The sequence below is a fragment of the Podarcis melisellensis genome, assembly GCF_964234715.1.
Source record: "Podarcis melisellensis genome assembly, chromosome: 9".
Taxonomy (NCBI): domain Eukaryota; kingdom Metazoa; phylum Chordata; class Lepidosauria; order Squamata; family Lacertidae; genus Podarcis; species Podarcis melisellensis.
In genome coordinates this window covers 75,623,393-75,640,205 of record NC_138541.1, presented here as the reverse complement: position 1 = coordinate 75,640,205, position 16,813 = coordinate 75,623,393, and the positions used below count along the sequence as shown (strand labels likewise).

Below are 16,813 nucleotides of genomic sequence, written 5' to 3'. Positions count from 1 at the left end.
CCTTGGCCAATAAAGTGAGATGAGCGCCGCAACCCCAGAGTCAGTCACGACTGGACCTAATGGTCAGGGGTCCCTTTACCTTTTATTCTCACTGCCAGGGCCCAACCTAGCAACAAAAATACTTCAGTTTTATACCACTTCCAGCTATTCAAGGGCCAAATGATATGTGCCATTAAACACGTGATTTATCATCACACATATCTTTTTCAAATTCCAGACAGCTGCCAGAGCTAATTGATAACCTATCCAGAATCAGGACTTCAGCAGAATACAATCCTCCCATGCCGTTGTTCTGATGAAAACCACCCCTCCAAACCTCAAGGGGGGGATTCCTATTGATATCAGTGGTCAGCCTGGCCGGTCTGTCTTTTGGCATTATCAACTAAAAACAATGCAAGGCAAAATCAATCAATCCATCTGCATTGCATGTTCCTCTCACTAATTAACATGGCGTGCAAGCTATCATGAAGCTCTCCTGGGGAAGCCAATTTGAAATGAGCTGCACAAGAGCAAAACAGTGGACGAGATTCCTTTGTCCCTTCTGCTCTTAATGGTATCTAAAACCTGCCACAGGAGATGGTAAGCTGACCTTGCCTTACAGATCTTGCCATGCTAAGAAATGACCAGATTCTTAGCATTTTGTGCATTTAAATTTTACAAAACTAAGCTCAGGTGACAAAATTACCCACACAACAAAAATGTAAATCCACAGCAGGGGTTCAAAAAGAGGAGAGAATCATGATGAATTGTTATTTTACTGCTAATCATCATACATATTGATGCAGAAAGAGAAGGTAATATGAGAACCAGGCATGAAGCCTGCTGACAGAACACAAGGCATTGTTGACTAAGTGCCAGTTCATGTCTTGTGATACTGAACACTGAGGTTTCTATTCAGTCATGTTGATTGAAGGCTGTGGGGGGAGAACAAGGAAAATCAAGACAGAAGAGATAATGTTTGCAATCAGTACTCTGCAATTGCTATTGTCTACACTCAGCATCCTCAGATGAGAAATTAATTTCCATGAATTCCTCTTTTTCGAAAATTGCAGTTTATACATTGCATGGTCAGATGTGATCCTGTAATCCCTCTTAGAGAAAGCAAAGCAAACAGAAACATGCAGAGAGAGATCAGCCTCATCCCAAGCTCATTAGAGTCACTGATTTTGTTTTGTAAAGGGGACTGTTGATTCCCCCCTGCCACCAGACTACAACATATGCTGCACATTAAACTTATTCCTTCCTGCTCTAGGGGAACTAACACGCTTCCCAGGTAGTGGGGAGTTGTAACATCACTGGAGAGTAAGGGATTAGTCACAGGTGGATGGACTCAGGCCACAGATCTACAGCAGGAGTGGCTAATCTGTGGCCCCCAAGGTCAGTCTCTGTCAGAGTGGCCATTAATCAAGGATGGTGAGAGTTGGAGCCCAACAACGTCTGGAAGCCACCCCTGATCTATAGCATATTTGCCCACTGTTTCCCACCATTTCCTGAGCATTTGAAAGAATCGAGGGGCTGCTCATCTAATTTGCAGATGACACCAAACTGGGAGGGGTAGCCAATGCCACAGAAGACAGAATCAGGATTCCAGATTGGAGAACTGGGCCCAAAGTAACAAAATGGATTTCAGTAGGGACAAATGTAAGGTTCTACACTTAGGCAGGAAGAACCAGCAGCACAAATATAAGACGGGGGACACCTGGCTTGCCTGTAGTATACTGGAAAAGCATCTAGGGGTCTGGGTGGACCACAAGCTTCATGTGAGTCAACAGTGGGATGTAGTAGCAAAAAGAAGAAGAAGAAGAAGAAGAAGAAGAGGAAGAAGAGAGCTAATGCTATTCTAGGCTGCATCAACAGATGTATAGTAGCCAGATCAAGGGAAGGAATAGTGCTGCTCTATTCTGCCTTGGTCAAAACTCACCTTGAGTCCTGTGTCCAGTTCTGGGCACCCCAATTTAAAAAGGATATTGACAAGCTGGAACATGTACAGAGAAGGCAACAAAGATGCTCAAGGGAAGGGGTCAGCAAACTTTTTCAGCAGGGGGCCGATCCACCGTCCCTCAAACTATGTGGTGGGCTGGACTATATTTTTTGGGGGGGGGGGGGAATGAACAAATTCCTATGCCCCACAAATAACCCAGAGATGCATTTTAAATAAAAGGACACATTCTACTCAAGTAAAAACATGCTGATTCCCGGACCGTCTGTGGGCTGGATTGAGAAGGCGATTGGGCCAGATCCGGTCCCCAGGTCTTAGTTTGCCTACCCCTGCTCAAGGGTGTGTAAACCAAGCCATATGAGGAACGGCTGAGGGAGTTGGGTAAGTTTAGCCTGGAAAAGAGGCGACATGATAGACACCTTCAAATACCTGAAGGGCTGTCACATAGAAGATGGAGCAAGCTTTTTTTTTTTAATCCTGCTCGGGAGGGGAGGACCCAAATCAATGGCTTCAAGTTACAAGAAAGGAGATTCTGACTAAATATCGGTCAGTACTTTCTGGTGGTAAAAGCTATTTCACAGTGGAATGGGACTCCATTGGAAGGTGACGGACTCTCATTCATTGGGGGGGGGGGTTTAATCAGAGGTTGAATGATGACCCCCAAGGTCCTTTCCAAAACTATGGTTCTATGGTTCTATGCTTAGCTTACACAGGCCAGGAAAGGTAGAGGAGGCTCAGTAACCCTCACATTTGTATTGAAAAAAAACAATTGCTCTGATTCTGAGGACAACTCTTTAGTATAAGAAGTATGTTACACTGGTACCTCAGGTTACATATGCTTCAGGTTACAGACTCCGCTAACCCAGAAATAGTGCTCCAGGTTAAGAACTTTGCTTCAGGATGAGAACAGAAATTGTGCTCTGGCGGCGCAGCAGCAGCAGGAGGCCCCATTAGCTAAAGTGGTACTTCAGATTAAGAACAGTTTCAGGTTAAGAACAGACCTCCAGAACGAATTAAGTACTTAACCCGAGGTACCACTGTACTGGGCAACTAATCTGTGCTTTTCTGAGACTGAGGGTGTGCCCTTAGCGGTGGTAAAAATGAAAAAGAATTACAACAACAAATAAATGTTTATCATTTCAGCTCTTTTCTGCATTTGTTTATTCCTTCCAAAATGGCCCAAAGCCATTTTTAAAAATCAGATATCAAAAGGATTATTTTTCTTTTTTGCCAGAGCAGAACCATGAGCTGGATTAGTTCTGCTCTTGATGCTTTCATATGTATCCAATTACAGGAAGCTGCTCTATGTCTGACAGCAGTGTCACATCTCATAGAGATAAAATCATTTTAAGGTAGTAAACCAAAGTGGTAACATTAATGATCCCATTAGTGCAAAGCATTAGGACGTAGATATTTCTTAGCCTTCTGCTTTAATCTTCCTGATGCTCCCAAAACTGCCTCTCCTCATGGATTGTTTTCATTTGAAACTTAACCAATCAAAAGATGCTTCTTCGGAAATAATTTCCCACCCTTAAGAGATAGGCTGTTGGACAAAAAAGTGCACAAAAATAAATATTTCAAATAAAGTGTGCACACTCGCAAAAAAACCCCAAGTTTTGCTTTTTGTGACTTGGTATTGGAGTATTTTTCTCTCTACTGTGAATCAGAGACACCTCAGGCAATCTGTTCAAAACTGGTGTTACTGATGTATTTGCATTTGGTTTCAAAAAGTAGCCCTCTTACTATGGCCAACTCTTTAAAGGAGATGTGCACAGAAGATTACTAGGCCATTAATACTAGCTAACTGGTGTTGAGTCTGTAGCTGAAAAGTAGGGCTGCTTTTGCTGCAGAGCAAAGCCCACTGCCCTCTTGGGCGTGTTCTCTTCTAAAGCCTAGCTCAGAGCTTTCCAAACTGGGTTAGTGTGTTGGTTGCAGTATGTAGGTGTACGCAGAACTACATAGTTCTTGGTATCAGTGTCATGGTCTAATTACCCTAAGTACACAAAAGCTTTGTGTATTGAGAGAGACATTGGCTACAATTTTATTATGGTAATGAGAACTCAAGAGCAAGGAATGAAAGAAGGCTGAGCTTGAAGAAAGTAGAAATTCAGTCTTCAAATCCATGCAGAAAGTGGAATCTAACTTGGATTCCCTGCTTCCTGCACTGATATCAGAACAAGAAGCCCTTCCAGTGACTCCAATATTCAGAGCTACCTCAGTTCCTTATTTACTGTCCATTTTACTTTACTTTATTTAAGATCAGGCCTCTAGACCACCTTTGGGGGTATAAATTTTGCTGACATTTCCCAAGCTGTGAGACATGCCTGTGAGAGGGTTTTCAGAGCCCATTACAAAGTTAAATCTCTGATCTGGACCATCAGCATGCTGACAATAAAAAAAAGGAGAGATTTGTACAGACAGTGGGAAGAAAATAATTAGCCCAGTCCTGCTGAGTGTAGCCGTCGAGAGAAGATGAAAAAACTCTGGCACCATAAAAATTTTGGGGTGTGGGAGAAAAGTTGCAGCCTCTTTGGCTTAGAAAACCAAAGGAGTGAACTGTCTCAGAATAGGAGCGTTTATTATTACCACCTGACAGCTTTGGATCAAGAAATGAAAAGGGAAGAACAACCTTGCATACCTAGATTTTTCACAATATAGCCACTAATTAGTTGCTTAATTCTCCGTTGGTGTCTGTTAGCTGCAGACTACATATCTGTTGAAGGTTTTCTGTGCTAGTTCCTGTCACAGCATGAAAACTGAAGGGTTTCTTCTCTGCTCACCACTCACACCTAGAGGTGGAACCTGCCTTTCAGTCCTGGGGTAGCTGTGCAGAACTTCCTGCTGGTTTTTTCCAGTTTGCTTCCATGTGAAGAGCTGACACTGCTAACAAACACTTCTGAAACGGCAGAAAAGAAACATCTGCCATAAAGTTCACAGAGGCATAGAAAACGAAAGAGGAATGGGGCTGCCAGGTTTTTTGGTCAACTCCCCTAAACCAGGTGTGGCCAACTTCTGCATTCTGATTTCTTAGTACCCATTTTATTCTCCATACCAGGGTTTTCAAGCTCACTTCTGGACAAATGGTGTGGTTTACGCAATGAGGAGCTCTCCAGGGAATTCTGAGGATCCTTGAATTTGTAAAAAGTTATTCAACCCCCATCAAAATCAGCTAATGGCCAACTGGCTTCCCTGAAAGATCCTTGAAAAGTTAGTGAGTTCTAGCTCCTGTTCTGAGTTCATATGGAGTAGCGATGAGACTCAAGAGACCTGGCTAGTGTCCCTTTTGAACTGAGTATGTAAAGCACCTTGGAACATTTGCAGTGGCGAGCCAGCACCAGCGCCGCACACGGAAACGCCGTTTACCTTCCCGCTAGAAAGCGGTCCCTATTTATCTACTTGCACTGAAGAGTGATTTCGAACTGCTAGGTGGGCAGGAGCTGGGACCAAAAGACGGGAGCTCACCCCGCCACGGGGATTCGAATCGCTGACCATACGATCGGCAAGTCCTAGGCACTGAGGTTTTACCCACAGCGCCACCCAGGGATAGTCCTCAAAAAACGACTAAAGCAGGGATAGTCCTCAAAAAATGACTAAACCTGCCTCCTCGGTAATGACATGCTCTGGTCTGGTGTGTTGCCAAGGAGATGAATCATTCCCAAAACAATTCCATCAAGCAGAAAGTTTCAGAAGAATTGCTCTAGACCTGGGTGCAGAAGCAAGCCTTTCGGCACCATCCTCCCCCCAGTGGTCAGGTTGTTAAAAAAAAATTAAAGTTGGCACCAATAAAAACTTCATTATTATGGGGCAAGAGTGCTTGGGCAACATGAGGTCATTAATTTTGAGGCCCACCACTTCTGCTCTACAAACACCCAAATGAAAACTGAACCTTGCTAAAAGCCTACAGTATTGTTGGTCCTCAGAGCTCATGGTGAAAAACAGTACATGTATTTTTTAAAAAACTGCAAATATGTACAGTGGAACAACTGTGCTATCATGCTATCTTTACAGAATAATAACAGTAATAATAATTTATTTTCCCCTGTCAATCTGACTGGGTTGCCCCAGCCACTCTAGGTGGTTTCCAACAGATATAAAATCATTATAAAGCATCAAGCCTTAAAAACGTCCCTATATAGGGCTGCCTAAAAGTTGTAGTTATTTATCTCCCTGACATCTGATGGGAGGGCATTCCATTATGCCTGTCTTCCCTTTAAATTTTTGTTTTGAAACATTTTATTTTCTGCAGTGCATGTCTATGTATTTTCAAGCTACAGAGTTATGGTTTTGTTTGTTTGTTTCTAGTGAGTGAAGAATGCACGGCAAATCTAGCAGCATATATTGACAGTGTTAAGGCAGCGCCGCCTGGGAGTGGGAGTTGTTAAGTGGTGACAGAGGGAATTAATGGATGGGTTTATTATTCTTTACCTCATCTGTGGCATCACATTAGAGAAGCATTCTCTATAATCTGATAATTCAGATCAAATGACTTTATACTGCATTAGATTTTATGGATGTCAGAAGCAGTTAAGGCAATCATATTGCTTCGCACGTTAACCCCCCCTCCCAATTCCTGAATAAGAGGAAGTTTCGAGAAAGCTAATGCTGGCTGCTCCCAGGGCCAGCTCCAGAGTTGCCATTGGCTAGTCTTTATATGTTACTCTGAGAAAAGAGAAGGATGGGCTTCTGCAGCAGTTCAGAAGGAGGGCTTGAATTGTGGAGCCCTGTTTTTTAAGCCTCTCTTAAAAGACAGGTGACTCTCAGCTCACAGTCTCCCAGTCTTATTACCTGGACGTCCACCCCCTTTCTGCCCCCTTTTAAATTTTATTTTATTTTTGCCAAGCACGTAAAGCTGATTGCATGCAAGTTAAATGTGCATAAGTTGTGAGCTACTTGTATAGTAATTCTGAAAAAAAAATCAGTTTGTTCACATCCTTCCTGACTGGAGTGCGGTTCCTCTCAAAGTGACACCAGCAGAAACATCCTTTAGACTAGAGCAACCAGTAGTTGCTTTTCCTGCTGCACTACCTGAGGAGTCATCAGGTGCGGGTGGCACTGTGGTCTAAACCACTGAGCCTCTTGGGCTTGCCGATCAGAAGGTTGGCGGTTTGAATCCCCGCGACGGGGTGAGCTCCTGTTGCTCGGTCCCTGCTCCTGCCAACCTAGCAGTTCGAAAGCATGCAGTGCAAGTAGATGAACCGGTACCATTTCAGCGGGAAAGTTAATGGCACTTCCGTGTGCTCTGGTTTCCATCACAGTGTTCCCTTCCTTGCACCAGAAGCAGTTTAGTCCTGCCGGTCACATGACCCAGAAAGCTGTCTGTGGACAAACGCCGGCTCCCTCGGCCTGAAAGCGAGATGAACACCACAACCCCATAGTCGCCTTTGACTGGACAGAACCATCCAGGGGTCCTTTACCTTTACCTCATTAGAACAGCACAGTGAAGAAACCAATGATAATATTTGCCAGTTGCTGCAGAAATTCAGCCGCCAGGGATGGCAGCTCATGCCAGTGAACTGCAGAGACAGCATTATGAGAGTATTCCCTCCTTGGATGAAAGAACCTGTAACCTACGTGGGAGGGGTTTAGTGTAAACCATTGGCTTAAATTAGTGCTTTCTGGTCGGATTGGGCTCTGTTAGTTCTCTTCCAGTTCTAGCTGCTGTCGGCAGCTTTCCCTTCAGCCTAGTTATGTTTCAATAAAGGAAGGTTGTGTTCAAACCATGTATTGCTTCCTCCCCAAACCCCACAGCAGCAACGGACTGAGTCCCAACTGCACTGATGCACAGCTCAGACGGTAATCTCTGTTTCCAGCATTTCCACCTCAAAATCTGGGAGTCACATTTGGAGTAGGAAAGACACCTTCCCCTGGGTTTGGGGAACAGGGGGAAGGAAAATATTCCTCACCTCCTCCTCAGGGAGGCAGGAGAGGATATATCGTTAAATAATATTCTTCCTAACTTGCGTTAGCAAGTTCTATATCTAAGCAGAGTCTAAACATTCCCTTTTAAAGGCACAGCGGTTTGCTTGTTGCAGGCTAGTTTTAGCCTCTAAATATAGGATTCCTGGTAAGATCCCTTCTTGTCCCTCTTAAAAAGAATAAACACGACAATCTTATTAAAGTTGTCACGGCCACCCAGGACGGGTCCCAGCTCACGAGAGACCTCACTCCGTTGCAGTTTATTTACAGGAAAAGTTTATTGAAGATTTCTGTTTCTCGTACAGTTCAGCATCGTGGCCGTACGTCTGTCACGTTAGACCGCTGAAGTCCCCTCTGACTCCTCCCCTCTTCCACACCAACTTAATAGCCTGGCTCTAGACCACCTCTTCCTCTCCTTTCTTTTCCGCAGGGTCTTCCTGCCCCCCTGGGTTCCCTCTCTCCGTGACTCGCCTGAGGCTGAATCCTCTGCCGCCTCTTCCCCCCTCCTTCTGGCTTTAGGGCCGGGCTCCTCCCCTGAGCTCTCTCCACTTCCGCGCGCCTCTACGTTTGAACTTGGCGCGCGTACGTTGCTGCTGACCTTTCTTTCGACCGCTACACCACCCCTTGTTCTGCTCTCCACCCTTTCCGGCTGAACACCTTGCTCCAACCCCCTTTCTCTGTTCTCTCCTAATCCTGCTCCCTCCGAGAGGCTGACGACTCCACCCCCTTTTCTCCGTTCCGGCTGAGACGCCTCTTGCTGCGTCTGTCTTCCACTGGGCTCCTCTCCGCTTCTCCCTTCTCCTCCCTTTTGCTTGATTAAGGTAACCCCCTTTTGAGAATCCTCTGACTCGCTGCTCAGACTCGTGGATTCCCTCAGAATTCCGTCATCTTCTTCCTCATCCTTCTGCCCCTCCTCCCACTCGCTCTCCGTCTCCTCTGTCATCTCCTCCTCTCTCCCAGAAACCCTGACATCCATCCCCCCCTCGAAGCCCCCCCTTCCCCCCTCCCGCTCGCCGGGTGCAGGTTGAGGAAAACGTGGTTCTTCCGGGGTCGGTTCAGGATACAAGTTGTCCACTTCAACGTTCTCCTCTGTCATCTCCGTATATGTGTGTTCGAACTCGGGTTCCCCACCCACAGACCTCACAGTCTCTTCCTCCATCACTGCTTCTCCTGGCGCTGCCTGCCAAGGACCTACCATCCATCTCTGACTCCATGCCTCCCTTGGCTGATCCACCCACCAACAAGGGCCTGTCTCCTCCCCCCCCAGTCTCGGATCCCTGGTCGGGCTTGTTTCGGGCGTATGGCCCTCGGGTGAGGAGAAACCCTCGAACGTGCTGTCTGACAAAGTGGGCGTGAAAAGCCAATCATCAAAATACTCCTCGGGCATGGGCTTGTGCGGAAAAAGTGCATGGAACTCCTCCTTCAACAGGGGTTCGTCCAACGCGTAACCCGGCACCCAGCTATTGGCAGAGGCCGGAGTGCCTTCCCTGGCTAGAAAATATTCAACTCCCTCCTCCCCCCATCTCGAGTCCAGTATCTCTGTGACCTCGTTAAGAGGTTCTGGTCTTGGCGATTCCCCCCCCTCAGGCGCCCTCCTACGTGGCTCTGGGAGTGCCCCTGACTCTTGAAACCTGTGTGGGGTTTTGTAGGGAGTGAGCACCGACCTATGAAAGACCGGGTGCACCCTGGAACCCTCCGGAAGGGCTAGACGAAAAGCCACCGGATTGATCTTAGCCTCAACTTGATATGGCCCTAGCTGCCTGTGTCCTAACTTCTTCTTGGCCAATGACCTGGCCGGCATCGCGTGGGCTGCTAACCACACCCAGTCCCCAATCTGGATGTCCTCTCCCGCCCTCCTGTGCTTATCGGCCTGCACCTTATACGCCTGTTTTGCCAGCTCCAAATGTCTCCGCAGCTCCTCGTGCACCTCTTGCAACTCCGCTGCAAACTGGTCGGCATCTTGAGGCCCCCCCCCTCCTGGTGCCGCAAATCTCGGGAAGGTTCTGGGATGACGGCCATTGTTCGCGAAGAAAGGCGTCACCCCGGTGGATGCGTGTTTCGTGTTGTTGTAGGCGAATTCAGCCATCGGCAGATAGTCCACCCACGCCGCAGGTCGCTGGTTGGCGTAGCACCGCAGGTACTGCTGCATGATCGCGTTGACCCTCTCCGCTTGACCGTTGGTTTGTGGATGTCTCGCCGATGTCAGGTTGATTTTGACGTGCAAGATGCCCAGAAGCTTTCGCCAGAAAGTGGAAACAAACTGGCGCCCCCTGTCGGACAAGACGGACTGCGGAAGTCCATGCACTCTGAAGACGTGATCGATGAAGAGCTTTGCGGTCTGTTCTGCCGTCGCCACCTTGGCACAAGGGATGAAATGCGCCATCTTGGTGAACAAGTCCACCACCACTAACACCGCCGTCTTACCTCTGGAGCTGGGCAGGTCCGTAACAAAGTCCAACGCTACCCTCTCCCACGGTTGCTGCGGTGTCTCCAGCGGTTCTAGCAATCCCGCCTGCTTCTGGTGCACTGGTTTGGACCTCTGGCAGATATCACACCTGGCGACGTAGTCCGCCACCTCTCCTCTCATCTGGGGCCACCAAAAGTCTCTAGCCACCAACTCCATCGTCTTCTCTTTGCCGAAATGGCCTGCACTAGGGGCGTCATGCAATTGTTGCAGAACCTTGGCTCGAAGATCGTCGGTGGGCACGTAAAGGGCACCCTTACGAGTCAAAAGTCCATCTTGCAATTGGAACTCATCGTTGTCTCGCGACCCTCCGCGTAGCTCCTCCATCTTGGACTGTGCAAACTGATCCCTTTGCAACGCGCGTCGCACCGCGTCCAGGTCGACTGCGATGGTAGCGCACGTCCACGCCTGCGGTGCGAAAATGTGCTTTGCTGCGATTGAAGCTGCTTCCTCCAAGTATTGCGGCTTTCGGGACAGCGCGTCTGCAATAACATTGGAGTCTCCTGGGATGTATTCTATTTTGAAGTCGAAATCCGCAAAGAACTCCGCCCAGCGCATGTGTCGCTGGGTCTGTAACTTAGCCGTCCGCCAATACTCTAAGTTCTTGTGATCCGTGCGGACTTGCACCGTGTGCTTGGCTCCTATTAAGAAGTGTCGCCACGCTTTGAAAGCTGCATGAATGGCCAACAACTCCCTGTTCCATATGGTATAATTGCGCTCCGTCTTGCTGAGCTTCCGGGAGTAGAACGCACCCGGTCTCCAGTTGCCTTGCGAATCCTCTTGCAAAAGAACGGCCCCAACCGCTCTGTCTGACGCATCGGTCTCTACCCGCATGGGTCTGCCGGGATTCACGTGGAGCAGCTGCTCTTCGGAGGCGAAAAGACCTTTAAGCGTCCGGAAGGACCGCTCCGCTTGTTCGGTCCAGACGAACTTCTTCTTCTTGGAACTGAGGGTGTCAGTGATAGCCGCCGTCGCGTTCGCAAAACCTTTAATAAACTTGCGGTAAAAATTGGCAAAGCCGATGAACCTCTGGACCTCTTTCCGATTTCGAGGGCTTTTCCAGTCCAATAGCGCTTGAACCTTAGCCCTGTCCATGGCCAGTCCCTCGTCGGACAACTTGTAGCCAAGGAAATCAACCTCTCTGACATCAAACTGGCATTTTTCCAACTTGGCGTACAGCCTGTGGTCCTTCAGCCTCTGCAGGACCTCCCTCACGTCCTTATCGTGATCCTCCGACGATTCCGAGAAAATCAGGATATCGTCGAGAAAGCAGACACACTTCTTGTAGAGGAGACCTGCTAGCACGTGGTGCATAAATGCTTGAAAAACGTGGCTGCCATTTTGGAGACCGAAAGGCATGACTCTGTATTCGTATGTGCCCAGAGGGGTGAACATGGCGGTCTTCCACTCATCTCCTTTCCGGATGCGGATGAGATTGTAAGCTCCACGTAGGTCCAGCTTGGTGAAAATCTTGCCCCTCCTGACGGTCGCTAAAAGGTCGTCAATCTTGGGCATGGGGAAAGCTTTGGGCTTAGTCAAGCTGTTTATGAACCTGTAATCCACTATAAGCCTTTTTTGGGGCGTGTTTTTCTTCTTCACAAAGAACACAGGGCTGCCACCCGCTGCTTTAGATTCCTGGATGAAACCTCGCTTGAGGTTATGGTCTATGAACTCCCGAAGCTCTTGCATCTCGTCTTCCGACATGGAGTACAGCTTGGCAGCAGGCAGTTGCGCCCCTGGCACTAAATCAATCGCGCAGTCATAAGGTCTGTGAGGCGGCAACTTGTCAGCTTCCTTCTCACAGAAAACCTCCAAGAAGTCCTGGTACTTGTGAGGCACTGTTTGCACCATACCCAGATGCAACTGCTGCTCGGCTTCTCCTCCCTGATCGGTCTGAAAGCAATGCTGAGCACAATACGATGAACAAAAGGTGATCTGCCGCTGGTACCACGCAACCGCGGGACTGTGCCTCTCCAGCCAACTCATGCCTAACACGATGGGTGTGTCCGATAAGTGGGTGACATTGAAACTAATAAGTTCTCGATGGTTGCCAATCTGCATCATCATGGGAGGGGTTTGCTGCACCACTTGCCCCCCCAGCAACTTCCTGCCGTCTACCGTGACCACGTTTAGAGGCGTCGTTGCAGGCAGGAGCGCCATGTTGTGCTGCTTAACGAACTGCAGTCCCACGAAGTCGGCGTTGCTTCCCGAATCGATCGTTATTGGAACCTCGAGGAGTCTCCCATCAGGCAACTGGAGTGTTGCTGTGAGCAGAACTGCCGGTCTGGGAGGCAAAGGGTCCACGCTCTGCAGTGATGCTGGGGGCTTGTCTACAGATCCGCCTGGCTGAGCCCCAGTAGCTCTGCTTCCAGCCAGGCACTGTCGTTTCCCTGAAGCTGCTCCCCTGGTTGCACCTCTGCTGTTACAGTTGCCAGTGCTGCAGTGTGCTTCTGGAGCCTCTGGGGGCACTCTTTCGCCATATGGTGCGCACTGTCACAGATGTAACACTTCCTGGTTCCTCTAGGAGGCTTCGCTTTGGCTGCACCAGGGACAGGGCACTGGGATGGCTTCTGAGCCCTAGCACCACCAATCTCCATTGGCTCCTCGCTGTCCTTCCCCATTGGCGAGGGGTGCGCACGGCTGAAATCCCTGTGCACAAAAGGGAGAGTCCTCGCTTGCGCACGCGCTTGGGACCCGTCCTCCTCGTGCCACGGACGTCCCTCATGTCGAATTCCAATAGCTAAAGCCCGTTGCACCACGTCTTCTAGGGTCTGGGGTCTGTCCCCCCTAGCGATCTCATCCTTGATGGGGGGGCTCAATCCCTCCCAAAAAAGATCTCTGACCGGCTTACTGTCCTTTGGCCAATCTAAGGCGGTGAGCAATGCAAAAAATTTAGAGTGGTATTGGCGCACAGTCGCTTTCCCCTGCCTCAGCCCGTGCATTTGACGGCGCGCAATGTCCACATCCACAGAGGATTGAAAACAAGAATCCATCGCTTTGATGAACGCAGTTGAATTGCGACGGGCCGGTCCATCTTCGCGCCACAGATTGCGTAGCCAAGCCCTGGCCTCCCCATGCAAGTGCGAAACAATGAACCCCACTTTCTCCTCCTCATCTTTAAAATCGTGACGGAGTAAATGCAGTGCATATACGACGTCCGCTCTGAAATTGGGATAGTCTTGCAAGTTGCCATTAAAATGCGGAACCAGGGCACCCCCCCTCCGTCCAAGCGCAATGCCCTCCGCTCTGGAACCTGGGGCCCCCGCCCTGTCCGCGTGTTCCCACCTTGCCTGCAAATCCTGGCACGTCTTCTCCAAGTCGTCATTCTTCTTCTGCGAAGCAATGACTGCCGACGTGAGAGCGGTAACCTGATCCCGCAGTGCAACCAGCTGCTCCTCAGCGCTCATGGCTGCTCCCGTTCGTGAGCTTCGCAAAAAAAAATTTTTTGCTTTCTGAGAGGGGACTTACTGTCACGGCCACCCAGGACGGGTCCCAGCTCACGAGAGACCTCACTCCGTTGCAGTTTATTTACAGGAAAAGTTTATTGAAGATTTCTGTTTCTCGTACAGTTCAGCATCGTGGCCGTACGTCTGTCACGTTAGACCGCTGAAGTCCCCTCTGACTCCTCCCCTCTTCCACACCAACTTAATAGCCTGGCTCTAGACCACCTCTTCCTCTCCTTTCTTTTCCGCAGGGTCTTCCTGCCCCCCTGGGTTCCCTCTCTCCGTGACTCGCCTGAGGCTGAATCCTCTGCCGCCTCTTCCCCCCTCCTTCTGGCTTTAGGGCCGGGCTCCTCCCCTGAGCTCTCTCCACTTCCGCGCGCCTCTACGTTTGAACTTGGCGCGCGTACGTTGCTGCTGACCTTTCTTTCGACCGCTACACCACCCCTTGTTCTGCTCTCCACCCTTTCCGGCTGAACACCTTGCTCCAACCCCCTTTCTCTGTTCTCTCCTAATCCTGCTCCCTCCGAGAGGCTGACGACTCCACCCCCTTTTCTCCGTTCCGGCTGAGACGCCTCTTGCTGCGTCTGTCTTCCACTGGGCTCCTCTCCGCTTCTCCCTTCTCCTCCCTTTTGCTTGATTAAGGTAACCCCCTTTTGAGAATCCTCTGACTCGCTGCTCAGACTCGTGGATTCCCTCAGAATTCCGTCATCTTCTTCCTCATCCTTCTGCCCCTCCTCCCACTCGCTCTCCGTCTCCTCTGTCATCTCCTCCTCTCTCCCAGAAACCCTGACAAAAGTCAATATAAAAGTAGTTTACTCACATTCATTCAGTTCACAGTTGGATCCCTGAAGGCAGACTGAGGTTACAAAAGTATATACACATGTGGAACTATCCCATAAGGGAGTTTGTTCCTAAGTGACTGCGAACAAGCAGTCACTTCTCCTCACACATAGAAAAACAAAATGGAGAAGAGCCGAAAGAGAAAGAGAGAGCGGTTTGTTCCCTGTCCTGCTCTTGTTCCCTGGGCAGAGAGAGGGCCAGATTAGACCACGCCCACCTCTAGTCACATGCAGAGGAAGTCTGTCCCAGCTCAGGAGGAAACAGGAAGTTTTCTCCTGGCTGGTACAAAGCATCCCCTAGCATGTCTACTCTAGGAATGTTGTACTTGACTGCTATGTTCTAGTTACAGATAGGTAGCCGTGTTGGTCTGCCGTAGTCGAAACAAAATAAAAACATTCCTTCCAGTAGCACCTTAGAGATCAACTGCACACGAAAGCTCATACCAATAACAAACTTACCATAGTTGATCTCTAAGGTGCTACTGGAAGGAATTTTTTTATTTTGACTGCTATGTGTTCCACATCCCACACTCTTCAGGGCCTGGGGACAGTGTTCAGGTTGGAAATGGCTGGACTCTGCTTTGAAAAATAGGCCTGATCCAAACCTCCTTCTCCTGCTAGCTAGGGAAACTTGCTGGGCCTTTCACTAGTATGAAAAATAATTAGGAGTTCTGTGTAGTTTTATTCCTGAAGCTTGTTCTCCCTGCGGCCTGACCGGAGGTTCAGACTCCAAGATAAGAAAAACTGCGGGATTTCTTTGGAGAGCTGGCCAGGAAATGTCAGAGAAGAACAACAAAGTGTGGAGGACTTCTTTTGCCATTTGCCACACGCCATCCATATTGAACCATGCCAGCTGTAATGTGCAACACCTGGAAAATGATTGCTGCATCTAAGGGGAGAAAGAAATGACTATTTGATTTCAAAGCGGCTTAAAAAAAGTTACAGATTTGATGGGGCGGAAGAGGGAGGCACAAAGCAGATTATGTGATACTGTTGTGGGGAAAAAATCATTCTGTAAAATTGAAGTATTGATCTGGTATGTGCTCTGTGCGTGCGTGGGGGCTGTACATCTCCATTCAATCCCACATACAGTGCATGCCAAGAAAGCTAAATTAGAAAAATCATTGTTCTACCATACACAGACATTCAGTGCTGACCTATAAGAAAATTCTCTTGCTTTGCAGAAAGAAGGCATGAGGAACACTTAATAGCATCTGAGTCCCTATTCTGCCTTTTATGGTTACAGACCCTCCAAGTCTCCCTATTTTCCAGGGACATCCCAAATTTACAGAAGCCGTCTCATTTTTCGATTTGATCCCAGAAGGTCCTGCTTTTCTTTAGAGTATCATCATCATCATAATCATTATGGAATAGGATGTCCCTATTTTTCAGGATGGCACTGTGGTCTAAACCACAGAGCCTAGGACTTGCCAATCAGAAGGTCGGCGGTACGAATCCCTGCGACGGGGTGAGCTCCTCTTGCTCGGCCCCAGCTCCTGCCAGCCTAGCAGTTCGAAAGCACATCAAAATGCAAGTAGATAAATAGGTACCGCTCTGGTGGGAAGGTAAACAGTGTTTCTGTGCGCTGCTCTGGTTCGCCAGAAGCGGCTTAGTCATGCTGGTCACATGACCTGGAAGCTGTACGCCGGCTCCCTCGGCCAATAAAGCGAGATGAGCGCGCAACCCCAGAGTCGGTCACGACTGGACCTAATGGTCAGGGGTCCCTTTACCTTTACTTTATTTTCATTGGAGAAATGTTGGAGGATATGTGGTTACTTAATAAATCTATTGAGTGTGATTTCATAGCAAGGCTTCATTTCTTTTAAATTGTTATTGTCTCATCAAAAATCCATATAAGAGTCATGAAATCCTTAGAATTCTGTATCTGATACACAGGTTTTGCTCAGGGATCATGAGAGTGGCAAAGATTATCAGAGGCTTCTGCTGGGACTGGCTTCTTCTTCAGGGTATATTGTCTTTCAAATGTTTATTTATTTAATGTCCACAATGCAATAGCGAAACAAAACAGACAAAATTCAACCCTGTAATTGGTAACAGGAGACAATGCATTTAAGGAATCTTTTTCATCTTCATGTGTTTACCCTTCCCAGCGTTACAGTTCCTATTTAGTCTTCCTTTCCACCGTTTGAAGAAGGGCTTTGATAAATGCTGCTGAATATGGCATCTCAAACCTTCCGCCCCCAGGGCCCAC

General features: G+C 48.5%; 1 long non-coding RNA gene across 1 annotated transcript; it reads right to left on the bottom strand.

The window, feature by feature from the left end:
- Positions 1–726: 726 nt before the first annotated feature.
- LOC309377283 lies at positions 727–14,816 on the bottom strand. The gene is made up of 3 exons (XR_014171504.1): positions 14,583–14,816; positions 4,578–4,835; positions 727–914 (listed from the first exon to the last, which is right to left on the bottom strand). It is a non-coding gene; the product is annotated as an uncharacterized lncRNA (long non-coding RNA).
- Between the last annotated feature and the right edge of the window lie 1,997 nt (positions 14,817–16,813).